At 43.9% G+C, this 17022-nt stretch overlaps 2 long non-coding RNA genes across 2 annotated transcripts; one reads left to right on the forward strand and one right to left on the reverse strand.

The window, feature by feature from the left end:
* Window positions 1–1561: 1561 nt before the first annotated feature.
* LOC144901974 (uncharacterized) lies at window positions 1562–3812 on the reverse strand. Its single transcript, XR_013630169.1, has 3 exons — window positions 3320–3812; window positions 2860–2887; window positions 1562–1826 (listed from the first exon to the last, which is right to left on the reverse strand). It is a non-coding gene; the product is annotated as an uncharacterized LOC144901974 (long non-coding RNA).
* A 12524-nt stretch (window positions 3813–16336) lies between these two features.
* LOC144902005 (uncharacterized) lies at window positions 16337–16679 on the forward strand. The gene is made up of 3 exons (XR_013630229.1): window positions 16337–16393; window positions 16471–16530; window positions 16648–16679. It is a non-coding gene; the product is annotated as an uncharacterized LOC144902005 (long non-coding RNA).
* Window positions 16680–17022: the final 343 nt, after the last annotated feature.

Consider the following 17022-nt stretch of genomic DNA (forward strand, 5'->3'; position numbering starts at 1 on the left):
GAATCTTGTTTTTTATTTTTGTATTTATTTTTGCTTTTATTCATTTATTTATTATGTATATATTTTTTTATTTTTATTTCCATTTATATTTATTTTTTGTATTTAATTTTTTGTTTTTTTTTCATTTTTTTTTTATTTTCACTTTTATTTATTTATTTATTATTTTGGCAGTTTTGGTCCTCATAGAAAAACTATTCAAATGAGGGGGCGGTCCTAAGTGTGTCTTGGGTTGAACTGTTCGCCTATTGGTTGATCGACATGTGAGTGCGAAAATCGACTAGGTATGCCTGCAAACGGCCACAGCAAGAGGAAGTATACAGGGAGAAAAGTATACATTTACCGGGACAATAATGGCGGGGTCCACCAGGAAGTCGGTGTCTGAGCTTCTCAGGGACGCTGCCAATCGTTTGGATGATTTGGAACGTGGTAAGTATGAAACATTTTCCGATCTCTCCAGAGATGTTCGATCAAATTCAAGTCTGGACTCTGGCTGGGCCACTCCAGGACATTCACGGAGTGGTTCTGAAGCCAATGTTTTGAGATCTTGGCTGTGTGCTATTGTCTACTGTCTATATGGTCAAGGTACATGACCAGTCTACTGAGGTCAAGAGCGCTCTGGAGCAGGTTTTCATCCAGGATAGCTCTATATATTGCTGCATTCATTTTCCTTCTATCCTGACTAGTCTGCCAGTTCCTGCTGCTGAAAAACATCCCCACAGCATGATGCTGCCACCACCATGCTTCACTGTAGGGATGGTATTGGCCTGGTGATGAGCAGTGCCTGGTTTCCTCCAAACATGGCGCCTGGCATTCACACCAAAGAGTTCAATCTTTGTCTCATCAGACCAGAGAATTTTGTTTCTCATGGTCTGAGAGTCATTCAGGTGCTTTTTGGCAAATTCCAGACGGGCTGCCATGTTCCTTTTACTAAGGAGTGGCTTTCGTCTGGCCACTCTACCATACAGGCCTGATTGGTGGATTGCTGCAGAGATGGTTGTCCATCTGGAAGGCTCTCCTCTCTCCACAGAGGAACGCTGGAGCTCTGACAGAGTGACCATCGGGGCCTTGGTCACCTCCCTGACTAAGGCCCTTCTTCCCCGATCGCTCAGTTTAGAAGGCCGGCCAGCTCTAGGAAGAGTCCTGGTGGTTCCAAACGTCTTCCATTTACGAATAATGGAGGCCACTGTGCTCATTGGGACCTTCAAAGCAGCAGAATTTTTTCTGTATCCTTCCCCAGATTTGTGCCTCAAGACAATCCTGTCTCGCAGGTCTACAGACAGTTCTTTTGACTTTATGCTTGGTGTTTGTGCTCTGACATGCACAGTGGGACCTTATATAGACAGTTATTATATTTCCAAATCATGTCCAATCAACTGAATTTACTGCAGGTGGACTCCAATTAAGCTGTAGAAAGATCTCAAGGATGATCAGTGGAAAAAAGATGCACCTGAGCTCAATTTTGAGCTTCATGGCAAAGGCTGTGAATACTTATGTAAATGTCTTCTATTTTTAATAAATTCAAAAAAAGTAAAAAAAAAAAAAACTTTTTCACATTGTCATAATGGAGTATTTTGTGTAGAATTTTGAGGTAAGAGATTAAATGAATACAATTTGGAATGAGGCTGTAACATGACAAAATGTGGAAAAAGTGAAGCGCTGTGAATACTTTCCGGATGCACTGTACAGTACTGTCTGATACAGATGCAAACAGATGAATGAGTTGATCAACATTACCTCGGACAGCATACGAAGAGCAGGCCAGAGCTCCATGAGCTTTTTGATTGGTGGGCTGGACATCACAATAGTCTGTCGTCTGCATCATCTTGCTAATAAATGAGAGCAATTTCATTCCCCTGGAAATGAGAACCATCACGATATGACACATAACAACCAGACTCAGCGTTGGTACAATATCCGTGTTTTTTAACAGCTCCTGAAGCATTTGAAGGATTGGTACATACATGATGGTATGACCAGGTGCTTCTAAATGGTACTCTACTGGTACTCTACCAATGGATAGTTGTGCTCTATAAATGTCTTTCTTCGCTTGTAAGAGGACAACTCTGCACCTTTGCAAGTAGCAGTAAATACAACATTAGAGTCCATGACAGCACTGACAATGTCATTGAGTGTGGAATCTGTAATATTGTGACCATGTCTCTGCAATATATCATTAATGGCATCCTTGACCAAGGGCTGAGATAAAGAGAAGAGCTGATTCAAGTTGTCAACTATTTCTTGTGTAGCTGTGTTCAACACATGAAGGGTAGCCTGCATCTCTAGAAATAAAGAAGCCGCATTAAGTTTCAGCTGATTTTTCAGTTTCAAAGTACCACAGGGCTCATCATCCTGCATTTGTGTGCTCTGAACTGGACGCTGTTCATCCGAATCAGTAGTGACATTAGAGCTGGTAGCATGTTGAGCATGTTGTTCTGAGTATGCTCAAAGACAATGTCACTAGAAAACTCTGATGCAAGACTCCCTTGGTGTCTACTTTTATGGGAGTTAAATGAAGAGTATACATACTATGTGCTATAGTCACAACCTCTGTATGGGCATACCACTGTCTGTGTGATCTTATGTGACTGAGGAGTACAGACTCTGAAAATGGTTGCTCAGATGTGCATAAAGGACACTTAAAAGTCACAAGTTCCTGATTTTCCCTTGCACTGCTGTTTTGTTGTTGAATATGATATCTTGACAGGTGAGTACTCAGTGCACCAAGTGTCTGAAATGTGCAAAAGCAATCATCATGGAGGCATGGGAGTGGGCTCATTTTTGAAAAGTGGCTGTGCTGCAATCTACAGTGTTTAAATAGATATGTTCTAGTGGTAAAAAAAAAAGCTGAACATAACTTACAGTGCCAAGTCATGTTCATTGCAGCAACCTGAAAACACAAAATATATTATTTTACAGGGCACCAGTTATGAAGTTTAAACCTCTATCAAAGTACAACAAAACACACCAACAATGCTTAAAACAATATTATATGTGTTAGCCTGTTAAACTATTCAATTGAACCTGAAGTTGCCAACAAAAAGCATTACCTATCTGTGCTAACCACAAAGAAGAAAAAAACAATTTTATCTAACCAGATAATTTACCTTAATTTACCTTACACGTTTGACATCACCAGTTTTTACAACTACATAACATTCACCGTGCAACACAGCTAACATTGATTGGCAACATTGCATGTTAGCTTGCTGCTAACCTAACGTTACCATTTTTACATTTAAATTACGTGACTCAGTCCATTTAAAAACACGTTGAACCGCCTGAAACAAACATTCAAACGAGATTTATGTCGACTACTTACATTTAACCCAATGGCGCAGCGCAGACTACTAATGTTGTCTCCTTCGGTTAGTTGGTCCGTTGATTCCGCCGTTCTCTGCCAGTCCGCCTCGCGGTCTTCTTCTTCTTTTGTTTCTTGGCAGTTTCCACGCTCCAAGGCGTATTACTGCCCTCCACAGGTTAGTCCGTGAGTCACAGTCTTATCTCATATTCTCCCATACAGTCTTGTATCACACAGGAAGTGTAAAATTGCTGTCTCAGTCTGTTGACGATTGTTATGGAAGCCAAATAGTGTTAGAATAGAAAATGGAACTAATCCCAAATCTGTTAATGGTTTCAAAAGGTCTCTCAGCACAATAGACTACATTCAAGCTAAATATGTTTCACTGTCCACACTCACATAGCCCAGTACTATGTTTCCCAATTATATAAAAAAATCATTGTTTAATCCACAGTGCCCCAATCATAATCTGCACATTTTTACACAATCTTTTCGGTTTCCTTGACAATAAATTACTTTTTTAATTTTAGGGTGAAAAGAGAAATAGTGTCTTCCCTTGCTTTCTTTTTCGCATTGTCTCTGCCATGCATTCTCCATTCTTTAATTTCAGTCTCATTTCAACTTTTTCCATAGGAATAAGGTGTGCATGTGTAACCTACACAGTACAAATGTAACCGGTGGTGTTTGACTCTGCGTTGTGATCAAAGTAATGACGGGCACCGGGTTGCTGCAGTTGCTGCACTTTATTGTGATGGAAGATAACAAACACGTTGTAGTCACAATGTGATTGAGTAACGTGCCCCTCTCTCATGGAGATCATGAATAAAAAGAAAGAAAAGTACAAAGTGAAACACAAACAGTATACCTGATGGAAGATAATAAACACGTTGTCACAATGTGATTGAGTAACATGCCCCTACACAGATTACAACACAGATAAAAATAAGAAAAGTTTTAAACTAGACATTTGTCAAGCCACACACATGCCTACCTCTCTCATGGAGATCATGAATAAAAAGGAAGTAGGAAGGAGTGGCCAAAACTTATATACACGGGAGGTGTTACACTAATTAGGAGCAGTAGGGGGTACATGGGGACGTTCTCAGCGTTCCACATAAACATGACAACACAAACACATCAGGTATCACTTAAATGAAACAGAAACTTGTGTAATTATAACATATGTACAATATTTACAACAACATTATAACCCTGTTAAACTCACATCCAAGAATTATACAAAATTCTGTACTACAAAACAATCCACATCAACACAATGCCATTGATCAGCAATAAAAGCTACCCATTGAAAGGATAAGAGTACAGGAGCCTCGCTCGGTGCCTAGCAAGAACACACAATACTCTATGGACAAGGTGAGGTGCCATATACACCGTACATACACAGGCCAAACGTTGTGGGGGGGGGCTATCTTGCAACACCAAACTCTAACACTGGTGTGGCGCAGCATGAGATTCCACTCAAGGTTTTGTAAGTCACACACTAACAACAGCATGATGACCTGGCTCATCCCCCAATAATGACTCAAGTTGAGCCATAGACTCAATTAAGCGGCACAACGGTCTAATGACTCTGCCAAACCGAAGTCAGCCTCCGGCATCTGATACCTGAGGTATATTGGCAGGGGCTGGTTGTGACAGGTTATCCGTGAGAGGTGACTGTGATGGAAGATCCGGGAGTACTGACTGCGACAGGGTATCCACTGCAGCAATGGGGCCACCAGCAGCGGGGGAGACTGCTGTAGAAGCAGGCAAGGGGCCGGCTGACCCAGGGAGCTCGTTTACAGTGGACTGGTCACGGGCCCAGGTGGCAGTGCGGTCATCACTCCAGCCATCATCACTCAACATGGAATCAGCCAGGGATGGCTCGACCGTTGCAGCTGCAGTGTCCAAGTGAGATACCTCTGACTCATGACCTTCAGAAGTAGGAACATCTCCAGTTACAGTAGCCGTGGGCATGACTGTGGGAGCAGCCTCATCCTCTAAAGCTCTGTCCAGTGGCAGGAAATTGACTTGGAGCAGCAAGTTACGGTGAACTACACGTTCGTTCCCCTCTGGATCTCACATTAGATAGAAGGGTGCGAACTCAGTCGTCTCATGCGCAGTGCAGTTATAAACAAAGGTCATGGTTTGGATCATCTGTGGCCATTTCTGCTTGGAGCCATGTAAGTGGTGTTACAGAAATGCACTAAGCATTATTATTAAATCAGTTCATGAATTTAGTTAATAAATAATTTATTTCATAGAAGCTTAAAAACAGGTTAAAAGGCTGTACATTATTATAATGAAATGACAAATAAGTTAATTAATTTATTGTGTATGTTTTCGTTGTTCCCATGGCGGAACTAAAGATTCTTGTTTGTGCTGCTAAGTGGCAGCATTAATTGACGGACAAAGGAGGAAGTTGTAAACGCACAGCACGTCATCTGCACGTACTGTCTAAGTGTGAAGCTAACAGTCATATGGATTCCCAAGACTTTAAGGACCTCTTTTAATGACCAGCAGCCAACGAGGTATATTTTCTAAGTTGTTAATTAGTCTTTCATGATATTAAGTTTCATTTGCATATGTTTGATATGACGGGATCATTTTGTGACATGTACCGTTTGTATCTGGTTGAATGCAGTTCTCAGGGCATGAAGGCAAGGATGTATGAGAAACAAGCTCATGTATTAAACGCCCGTTTCAAAGAACCGACCTGTGTCTGTTGTCGTGGAGAGAGCTACAGTGAGAACTTGCCTGCTCATCGCGGGTAGGAGACGACCGGAGCATACAGCGGATGACGACGCAACGAACATCCACCATGTCAGATGACCAAGCCCATGGCGCATTATCGGCATAGCGACTCCAAGTAACGGTGATCATAGACTGCATTAAAGCTGCAATCCAACGGGACGAGGCCAGAAGTGCTTTACCAAAGTCTTAAAGTTGAAATGGTGTGAGAAGGGCTTAAACCTGGAAGTTGCACCCAATAACTCAGGTCTAGTTACTGATTATTTACTGTGCTAAGCATACACGTTTGGGATTCATTTTATATGCAGATGTTCTTAGCTACATGTCATAAGGTCTAGACTGTAATTTAACCATAAGCAAACTAATAAGTTAAGATTTAAAGGTGAAAGAAACGTTTTAGGTTGAAACTAAGATTTGTGAAATTTGTGATTTTGAAGGTTAATGGTAAAAAGAAGGTTTACTCTTGGTTTAAAGGCTAACACTAGTGAAATTTAGAATCACTAAAAACATTTATTTCATCAAGTTATTTAACACATTTCTTAGCACATTTGGTCAGCATTTAAGGTTGATGTTTGCATATTTGTGCTAAAGCAACACTACCTTTCTCATTTGCTTCAAAGTACTGAGGTAATTTAAGTTTACATCAGTTTATACTCTATAAATTGAAATTCACACGTAAACTTGATCTCCTACACAGTCTTAACGCAGCCTCCACATAGTTAATAACAACCTTACTGGCTACTCATTGAAGAAAATATTGTAACTGACATTACACATAGTGATCCAATTCATGTCTTTACTTGGTTATTCAATTCACTTAAAATGTCTGACACAAATACAAAGAACCACCACGAAAACACTGAAGGAACAGCTCAACCCCATGCCGCTGACATTCAAGCTGCTGAAGAAGGGGAAGAGTTACAAAGAAGTGAAAGAGCTCGAACCCTGATTAAAAAGGGAAAGAAATTTCAAGAGGAAAGGTTGAAGGATGTACAACGTCGGTACAGAATTGTTTATGAAAGATGGAAGTCTCAAGCAAGAATAGGAAAAGAAATATTGACTGATGAGGCCTCTGAAGATGAATTAATGGGGACGATTGAAAATATGCAAGGTACTTGCTCGAGTGTAAAGGCTGCATATGAAGACTTACGTCGCATACAAACTCCTGAGCCAGACTTGCGACGCAGAGTTGATGCTTGCATAGCACTTTCAGAGTTCATGGTTCAAAGAGCAGAAAGGCAACTCAGAGGGCACACAGCAGGTGAAGAAGAAGAACCTTGGCCCGACGTTGGATCAATTGTGGACTCAACAGGTTCATTATCAACGCCACCATCACATCGATCAAAATGTGGCTCTGCTCTCTCAATAGGGCCCTATAATTTCCGCGTTCGCGGAATCGCGGACGGAATCGCGGAATTGGACAATAAAAACGGAAATTATTTTGAATGCGGAATATCGCGGAAATGCTGTTTTCATGAGAAAGAGGAACATAAACCTGGGGAATCGTTCCCGGAGGTCGGTAATCAATGTGACACAATACCTGCCTACCGCCCTTTTTCAAACATGGCACTCCCGTCTGCGAAGAAGTTGCGCAATACCACGCGAACGCCGAAATACAGAGCCGAGCAGTACCCAGGTGACTTCTATGTATCTGGTGACATGTTATTTTGTACTTTCTGTCAACACTCAGATGACTGGAAGCGAAAAAACACATGTGATGACCACTTGTTATCCAAAAGTCATCTAAAAAAAAAAGAAACGCAGTTGGGAAAAATACGTCCTTTTCTCGTGAAGCACTGCAAACAGGGAGGAGCGCTGCCTGAAAATGCCAGCAGCCTCCGACAACTTCACCTCCCCCGAGTGTTTGAGCAACACATCTCCTCTGTGCTCCAGAAGATCCGGGGGAAAAAATTCTCTGTTGTTGTGGATGAGACCACTGATGCTAGGGATTGCAGTGTGCTAAACATCGTTATTGGTAAGTTAATGTTAATTTATCAGCCTAATATACAACGTAGTGATAGTCACATCTGTGTGTGCGTGTGTGTGCACGTGCGTGCATGTGCGTAGCTAGATAGATAGACAGATAGATGTACTTTATTGATCCCAAACTGGGAAATTCTGTGTGTCTGTGAGTAGAGCTAATACGTTTGTTTTCTTCTTTCATCACAGGAGTTGACCTGCCTCTGCCATATCATCAATCTGGTGGGTGAGACGTGGCAGCATTTCAAATACTTATCTGATGTTTCCTCACTTGTGACATGGATGCGATCTGTCTTCTTCAAAAAGCCAGCCAGAAAGCAAAGGTGGTTGAACTTCCTAATAAACAAGGAGGTTGTGCAGGTAAAGATTCCTCCTGAAGCTGTGTGCACCAGATGGAACAGCTGGTTTGAGGCTGTCAAGTATCACACAAAGCATGTTCATCTGTACAGAGATTTCCTGTTGGCAGAGGAATCAACAGCCATGGCAGTAACGAACATCCTCAGCCTGGTGGAAACAGAGGAGAAGGTGCAGACCCTCACTCTCAAGCTAACCTTCATCTCAGAGGCCTGCCCCAAACTGATGACATCCCTTACCATCCTGGAAGGAACCCACAGACCCACAGCAGTGTCTGCATACAATGTCATGGAGGAGCTTGGCTCTTACTTGGTTAATGGAACAGCGAAAACATGTGGATATGGGCCTGAGATGGATGAGCTGCTGAGACAACTGAAGATTCGAGAGAAGAGGGAGGTGCTTGACAGTCTCCATGAAGCCTTCCATTTGGCTTTCACAAAGTTCTCTAAGCACTGGGACCAACATCCAGCCAGAGAGGTTTACAGGCTGCTGCGGGTGTTTGATCCTAGGCAGGCTCCAGCAATGGAAAAACGGATCGAAGCCTACACAACACTGAAGCCCATGGCTAACCCATCACCAGAGCTAAGTGAAGAGTGGATGGCCTATCAGCACTGTGTGTCCAGGGAGCCCCGACCCACTGATATGGAGCTTGCAAACTACTGGAGAGGCATGAGTACAAGATTTCCAAGAGTTGCTGAAGTGGTTGTGCCCTACATCTACTTCCCAGTCAGCTCAGTTGACTGTGAGAGGAGCTTCAGCAAATACAAAACTCTCCTCACAGACAAGTGAGAGACACTCACTGAGCAAAACACAAAGAGGCTGGCAATCATGTATTTCAATGGTGATGTCTCTGCTAGGTGGGACACTTAAGAGACCAGATGGCTCACAAGGACTAACTAGTCCTATAACTTGAATACTAGTTCTGAGTCACTTTATATAGTTGAAAGATGTTACAACTTAAATTTCATAAATCAGGAACTTCCTGCTGCATTTTGCCTTGTTTTGATGCACTTTATGTACTGTGGAAAAGATTGTTTTAATATGTTCTATGTTAAAAATTGACTGTGTTTTGTATAAAGTCAAGTATATTTTCGCTTGAAGAGAAAAGGCTGGTTGAGCACTTTATTATTTTTTAATATGTCATTTGTTTTCACTTCAAACATTTTTTATTTGAAGTACCTAGTGCAATGTTGTGTTACATGATGCAGTAGTAAAGTAAAAAAATGGAATTCCAAAAAATTAAAACGGAAAAAACGGAATTTGGGAAAAAATAAAACAGAATTTATAGGGCCCTATCTCAAGCATCCACTCATTCAAGAAAACTGAGGCCGTGGCTGAAGCTGCCGCAGCTCAGGAAGCGTTAGCAGTATTGGAAGAACAGGAAAAAAAGGCAACAGAACTACAACAGTTGGAAGGTGAGAACCTAGCCAGACAGCAAGTAATGCAAGGTAAGCGTAGAAAGCTTGAACGTCTTGAAGAGGAAGTTAAATGCTGCCTCTGCCAGCCACAGCGCAAGATCTCGACCCCTCAAGTCCACCATTCATTCCTCAGCCTCTGCCAGTCACAGCGCAAGATCTCGACCCCTCAAGTCCACCATTCATTCCCCAGTCTCAATCAGTCGCAAGCCAAGTTCCTATTTCCCAAGGCTTTCAGTTTGTGCCTCAAGCTCCACCAGCGCCATCATCCATGTGTCAAGGGCAGGACAACTCTGATTTGGTTAATGTGCTAGCAGAAGCTATAAGTGCTAATCGCCTTCCAATAACAGAGCCTGCAACATTTGATGGAGATCCTTTGAAGTTCAAAGACTGGCGACTGTCTTTAAAGACATTAATAGACAGAAAAAACATTCCAAAGAACGAAAAACTATTACCTAAAAAGTACCTAGGTGGTGCTGCAAGGAAAGCTGTAGAAGGATTTTTCCTAGTAGGCACTGAAGCAGCATACGACTCTGCTTGGCAGCTGCTAGAAAAACGCTTCAGAGACCGATTCATTATCGGGAAGTCTTTCAGAGATAAGCTGCATGGATGGCCAAAAATAAGCTCTACGGATGTGTCACGAGGGGACGTGGGAAGGAGGACCCAAAGGCAGAGTTGGCAGGTACTACACAAGGGTGAAGGTCGGTACACGGTAAGTCAGTCCAATAAGGCAACGGTATCCGAGAGCGGCAGGCAGGAGGGGTGGTCGAAAAGCAGGCAAGGGTCGAAAACCAGGCGAGACGATAACAAGGAGTGCTAGGACGAGACATGAATGTTCAACGAACTTGCACCAGACAGGAGGCATCAGAGGCAATAAATAGCAAGAAGGTAATCAGGTGATGAGGGACACCTGAGCGCAATCAGGCAGGAGGCGGGGTCTTCAAGGTGAAGGCGGGGTAGGCGATGACAGGCATGACAGAACCCCTCCCTCAATGGCCGGCTCCTGACGGCCCAGGAACCTCAGGGTGAGCTAAATGAAAGTCTTCGATGAGGGAGGGATCCAAAATGAACCGGGAGGGTACCCATTGGCGTTCCTCAGGTCCATACCCCTCCCAGTCGACGAGATACTGCCAACCTCAGCCCCGTCGTCGGGAAGCCAGCAGTCTCCGGACTGTGTAAACAGGACCTCCATCAATGATTCGGGCGGGCGGCGGGTGGCTGGCTGGTGGGACCAGGGTGCTGGTTTTTGCAGGCTTGATCTGACTTACATGAAAGGATGGGTGGGTTCGCATGGACCTAGGTAGTTTTAGACGAACGGAGACAGGATTAATCACTTTGGAGATTGGAAATGGGCCAACGAACCTGGGGGCCAGCTTCTTCGACTCCACTCTCAGAGGAAGGGTCTTGGAGGATAACCAAACTCTTTGGCCCACCGTATAGGCAGGAGCAGGAATTCTTTTACGATCCGCCGCCACCTTGTAGATATCCGACTGTCTTTGAAGGTTGTTGCGAGCCCTCTGCCAAACTCTCTTGATGCGCCCCACCAAGGCCAAGGCGGAGGGCACAACGGAATCCTTGACGAGCGAGGGGAACAAGGAGGGTTGGTGACCAAATACCACGTGATGTGGAGACATACCGGTGGATGCGCTAGGCAAGGTGTTGTGGGCCAACTCCACCCACAAGAGTTGTTTAGCCCAAGAAGAGGGGTTTTGAGAGGCGAGGCACCGCAACTTTGTCTCGAGCACTTGGTTGATCCTCTCTGCCTGTCCATTAGACTGGGGATGAAATCCAGATGAGAGACTGACTGTGGATCCCAGCAAGACACAAAATTCCTTCCAAAACAAGGAGACAAATTGAGGACCACGATCGGACACTATGTCCTGCGGGAAACCAAAAATGCAAAATATATTGTTCAGTAATGCCTCGGCCGTTTCTTTGGCCGAGGGAATTTTAACAAACGGAATGAACCTGGACATCTTGGAAAATCTGTCCACGACTGTGAGTACCACCGTCTTCTCCTCTGACGGGGGCAGTCCACAAACGAAATCCAACGAGATATGGGACCAGGGCCGGTGGGGAATAGACAAGGGCCTGAGTTCTCCCATGGGTTTCTGTGGTGAAGATTTGTTAGCCGCACAGACAGGACAGGCAGAGACATATTCGGAAACATCCTTCGCCATGTTGGGCCACCAAAAGCGTTGCTGGGTTACAAACAAGGTCTTTTTCACCCCCGGGTGGCATGAGGTCTTATTGGTATGAGCCCAATGAATGACTGGACCCCTCATGGTTTCCACAACAAATAATTTCTCTGGAGGGCAGTTTGGGGGCCGAGGCACTTCAAGTCCTGCCTCCCTGACCTTATCTTCTATTGCCCACTGCACAGCAGAGACAAAACATGAGTTAGGTAGGATGGTTGCGACCTCAGGTTCCTTTTCCGACGGAAAAAAAATACGGGACAAAGCATCAGGCTTGGTGTTCTTGGAACCAGGACGGTATGACAAAGTAAAATTGAAACGGCTGAAAAACAATGACCACCTAGCCTGTCGAGAATTTAATCTCTTGGCGGATTTGAGATATTCTAGATTCTTGTGGTCAGTCCATACCTGGAACGGCAGCGTAGACCCCTCCAGCCAGTGTCTCCATTCTTCAAGAGCTGTCTTGACTGCCAATAATTCACGATCCCCAATGTCGTAATTGCACTCTGCTGAAGACAATTTTTTTGACAGAAAGGCACATGGATGCAGTTTACCGTCCTTAGGACCGATCTGGGACAGGACGGCTCCGACTCCAATATCTGACGCATCCACTTCAACCACAAACTGCAGATGGGGATCAGGGATGGCAAGCACCGGGGCTGTGGTGAAACCATCCTTAAGCTTCACAAAAGCTTGGTAGGGAAAGGTGGCGAGACAAGAGGGAATGTCTGCTGAGGTGCCACAAAGGCCTGCGACATGGAAGGATCAGTCGCCAGGTTTCGGTTGTGGGCCGACAACAAGCTGACCATTTGTTGAGACTGGGCTGCTGCATTTCTAACAGTTCTCATGTGAGAATCCAGACGTTCTTGAACCTCAGCTGCTGTCCACCGTTCAGGTGCCTTCAGTTGAAATGACATGGCAAGGCCAGGGTCAGGACAGTGATAAACATCAAAACCACTTCCACACTGGGGTCCTCAACAGATTTGCCCCGCCTATGGAGACACTCATCGGGTGCATCAATGGACTTGTTAAGGCGAATCCAGTAGTCCATCTCTTGCTTTGCCTGTTAGTCTTGACATAATCAGCTCAAACATTTCTGCCTGGGTTTCACATTTAACTCTATTCAGGTAACACGCCATCATGTCCACCCATTCATGAACAGAGAATGCATCTGCACGATCGCCCCTGAAGTAAGGTGGTGCCTCGACGTCTTGCTGCACAACCACTTTCACTTGTGCTGAACCATCATGGCTGGGAGACTTGTTCATTGTGGGGGACTGGGGCTGAAAGGCACCAGTCTGGTGTATAGTGCTAAGATTGGTTGAGATGCTGTCTCCAATCTGTCTAGCCAGTGTTGAAACCATGTCTCCAAAATCCTCAACGGATATGACTTGTGTAGGCTCAGGCACCGCTTGGGTAATTGGAGTGGAGCTAGCGGTGGGGATAGGCTGCGGGGTAACATCTGAAGGGTTTATCATGAAGCTGGGACAGCTTGGGGATGCTAACATACCCCCCCCCTTCCCAAATGTGACACCATGCCTATAACCAGCCATTGCAGGAACCTGAAAAAAAATGTACCGGTATATACTAGGTGTCCCCAAACAATAGTGAGCTGAATAAACCAGAGCAGTATAAGAGGGCAATATAGACACAAGCAGTATTCAACTCCAAGCCCACTTCAATAACACATACACATACAGGCTGGCATGTTATGGATTTGGGTTATTTTCTTCTCCTATATACAAACAATCACAGTAACAACTTAATGACAAAAGTTACCATAAGCCGCAGTAGCCGGTAAAAATAGTATCGCCAGCACCAACCAATAGAAAACGAAGTAGCACACACGGCAAAACAGCGTGCGCGTTACCACACTTCGCGTGCACGCGGCAGCGCGCGCCGTCGTCGTCGTCTTCCGGCGCAGAGGAGGGAGGGGGCGAGCAGCAGCGGTGGCGGCCAGCAGAGCAGCGTACCCCGGGGACCAGACGAGCGTTGGTCGGCGATGCAACGGGTCGTCACGGCACCAAGTGGAACCGGTGGTGTTTGACTCCGCGCCGGGTTGCCGCAGTTGCTGCACTTTATTCTCGGCTGATGGAGGACAATAAACATGTTGTAGTTACAATGTGGTCGAGTAACGTGCCCCTCTCTCATGGAGGTCATGAATAAAAAGAAAAGTACAAAGTGAAACATAAATAGCATACCTGATGGAGGACAATAAACAAGTTGTAGTTACAATGTGGTCGAGTAACGTGCCCCCTACACAGATTCCAACAGGAGATAAAAATAAGAAACAACGTTTTAAAAAAAGACATTTGTCAAGCCACACACATGCCTTCCTCTCTCATGGAGAGCATGAATATAAAGGAAGTAGGAAGGAGTGGCCAAAACTTATATACACCGGAGGTGTTACACTAATTAGGAGCAGTAGGGGGTACATGGGGACGTTCTCAGCGTTCCACATAAACATGACAACACAAACACATCAGGTATCACTTCAATGAAACAGAAACTTGTGTAATTATAACATTAACATATGTAGAATATTTACAACAACATTATAACCCTGTTACACAGATGATGCTGGGTGCCTGCACATATTGGAGTGGAGGCGAATGAGGGAGCGGATAGAATAGCTAAAAGAGGGACAAGAATTGTAGGAGCTATTTAGTAGTGCGTTCCTAGGTTTCATAATATCTGTTTATTTTTTTGTTGTTGTTGTTTTGTTTGGATTACTTGATAATATTTTTTGTTAGTTATTTATCTATCATATTTTGTTGGGGTTAATTAGTAGTTTCTCTTCCAAAGTCCGCCTGCAGCCTCCCGATGATTAGAAGTAAGTCAGCCCCGATTCTTGCATCCCAGCGCTTTTTGTAGATGTCCTTAGATGGGTAGATGGGGTGGAGTTGGGAGTATGTGTGGGGGATGGACCAGTATCTGGTTCCCGGACCAGATACAGTGCATCCAGAAAGTATTCACAGCGCTTCACTGTTTCTACATTTTGTCATGTTACAGCCTCATTCCAAACTGAATTAAATTAATCTCTTATCTCAAAATTCTACACAAAATACTCCATTATGACAATGTGAAAAAAAATTTTTTTGACATGTTTTAAATTGATTAAAAATAGAAAACAAAAAAATCACATTTACATAAGTATTCACAGCCTTTGCCATGAAGCTCAAAATTGAGTTCAGGTGCATCTTTTTTCCACTGATCATCCTTGAGATCTTTCTACAGCTTAATTGGAGTCCACCTGCAGTAAATTCAGTTGATTGGACATGATTTGGAAATATAATAACTGTCTATATAAGGTCCCACAGTTGACTGTGCATGTCAGAGCACAAACACCAAGCATGAAGTCAAAAGAACTGTCTGTAGACCTGCGAGACAGGATTGTCTTGAGGCACAAATCTGGGGAAGGATACAGAAAAATGTCTGCTGCTTTGAAGGTCCCAATGAGCACAGTGGCCTCCATTATTCGTAAATGGAAGACGTTTGGAACCACCAGGACTCTTCCTAGAGCTGGCCGGCCTTCTAAACTGAGCGATCGGGGAAGAAGGGCCTTAGTCAGGGAGGTGACCAAGGCCCCGATGGTCAGTCTGTCAGAGCTCCAGCGTTCCTCTGTGAAGAGAGGAGAGCCTTCCAGAAGGACAACCATCTCTGCAGCAATCCACCAATCAGGCCTGTATGGTAGAGTGGCCAGACGAAAGCCACTCCTTAGTAAAAGGAACATGGCAGCCCGTCTGGAATTTGCCAAAAAGCACCTGAATGACTCTCAGACCATGAGAAACAAAATTCTCTGGTCTGATGGCTTTTGTTGGCTGATGGAATGGTTGACGGACTATATGATTAAAGATGTCTGATGTTAATACAGGGTCTCAGAATGATGTTGAAATACCAACAACAAAAAGGAATATTAAATGGACATCGAAAGGATTGAGTTTTTACATAAAATCGTGTCAAGACAAAAGGAGTGTCAAATGTAGACAAGCCAAAAGGTATATGGAAAAAATCTGTCATGTCATGTATGTCATGTAGTGTACCCTATGGTAAAGTATATGTCCATCTTGTACTGCATTATAACAAGCGTAACTGGTCAGAGTTCACACATGGTGTAGATGGTAAAACTATTGTGACAGTCACAATATGGTTTTAGTGATAAAGCATGGAAAGACTGGGAATGGTTGGAATGCCACTTGCGGTGCTGTGGAATAGACAGCTTTGGCATTTAATGACAAGTGTATTGTACTGCAGTTCAGCCGCTAGTATTGGAGAAGACCTACTATCTCCAGGGATGACATCAAAGATTAGTTTCCAGTCCAGAAAACTTTCTGAGACGCAGCCATCTGGTGGGTTCAGCACTCCGGGGACTCAGCAGGAAACTACTGAAGACGATGCAGGTCCAGCGGGTTCTGCTGTCTATCAGAGCTTTTAAAAACACAAAGCTAATGTCTTCTCTTTTTCTCGCTTCCAGCAGGTTCTGCTGAGCTGCTAAACAGCCAGAAGAACCAGGCCAGACTCTCCAAAACCCTCCAAGGTATGTCTAAGGAGCCTAGGAAGCCAAACAAAGCAGCAGTAGCCCATCTACTCAACCTTGAGTTGGACTCAAGAAGACACTTTATTATGTCTGATAATGTTATGTTATGTTTTCAAGCCACAGGAAAGAGCAACCAACATTTTAGAAGCTTACCCGTGTTTCAAAGAACTGGACTATGTGAGTAAAAAGATTTAGTTTCTGTCCAAATATGTGACATATACTGATATTTGTCATATTGTCATGACCTGGTCAGAGACTAGCTGTCTGTAATGTTCACAGATAATTGCATTTCATGAAGCCTCAGTAGATGACAAATAGGCTGATTTAATAATATAGCTTTATATTATGCATTAAGCCACATTACATTATTTTCAGGTAATGGATGAGATGCTGAGCATAATCCAACCAAACAGAGATAAGGACAGATTGGACAACCTTTTGTCAAAGGTCCAGTTCTATAGTGTGATGAAGAAAGCCATGAAGCCTCCAAAG

Source organism: Doryrhamphus excisus, linkage group LG17 (assembly GCF_037039965.1).
Source record: "Doryrhamphus excisus strain RoL-2023G ecotype Guam linkage group LG17, RoL_Dexc_Guam_v1.1, whole genome shotgun sequence".
Lineage (NCBI taxonomy): Eukaryota > Metazoa > Chordata > Actinopteri > Syngnathiformes > Syngnathidae > Doryrhamphus > Doryrhamphus excisus.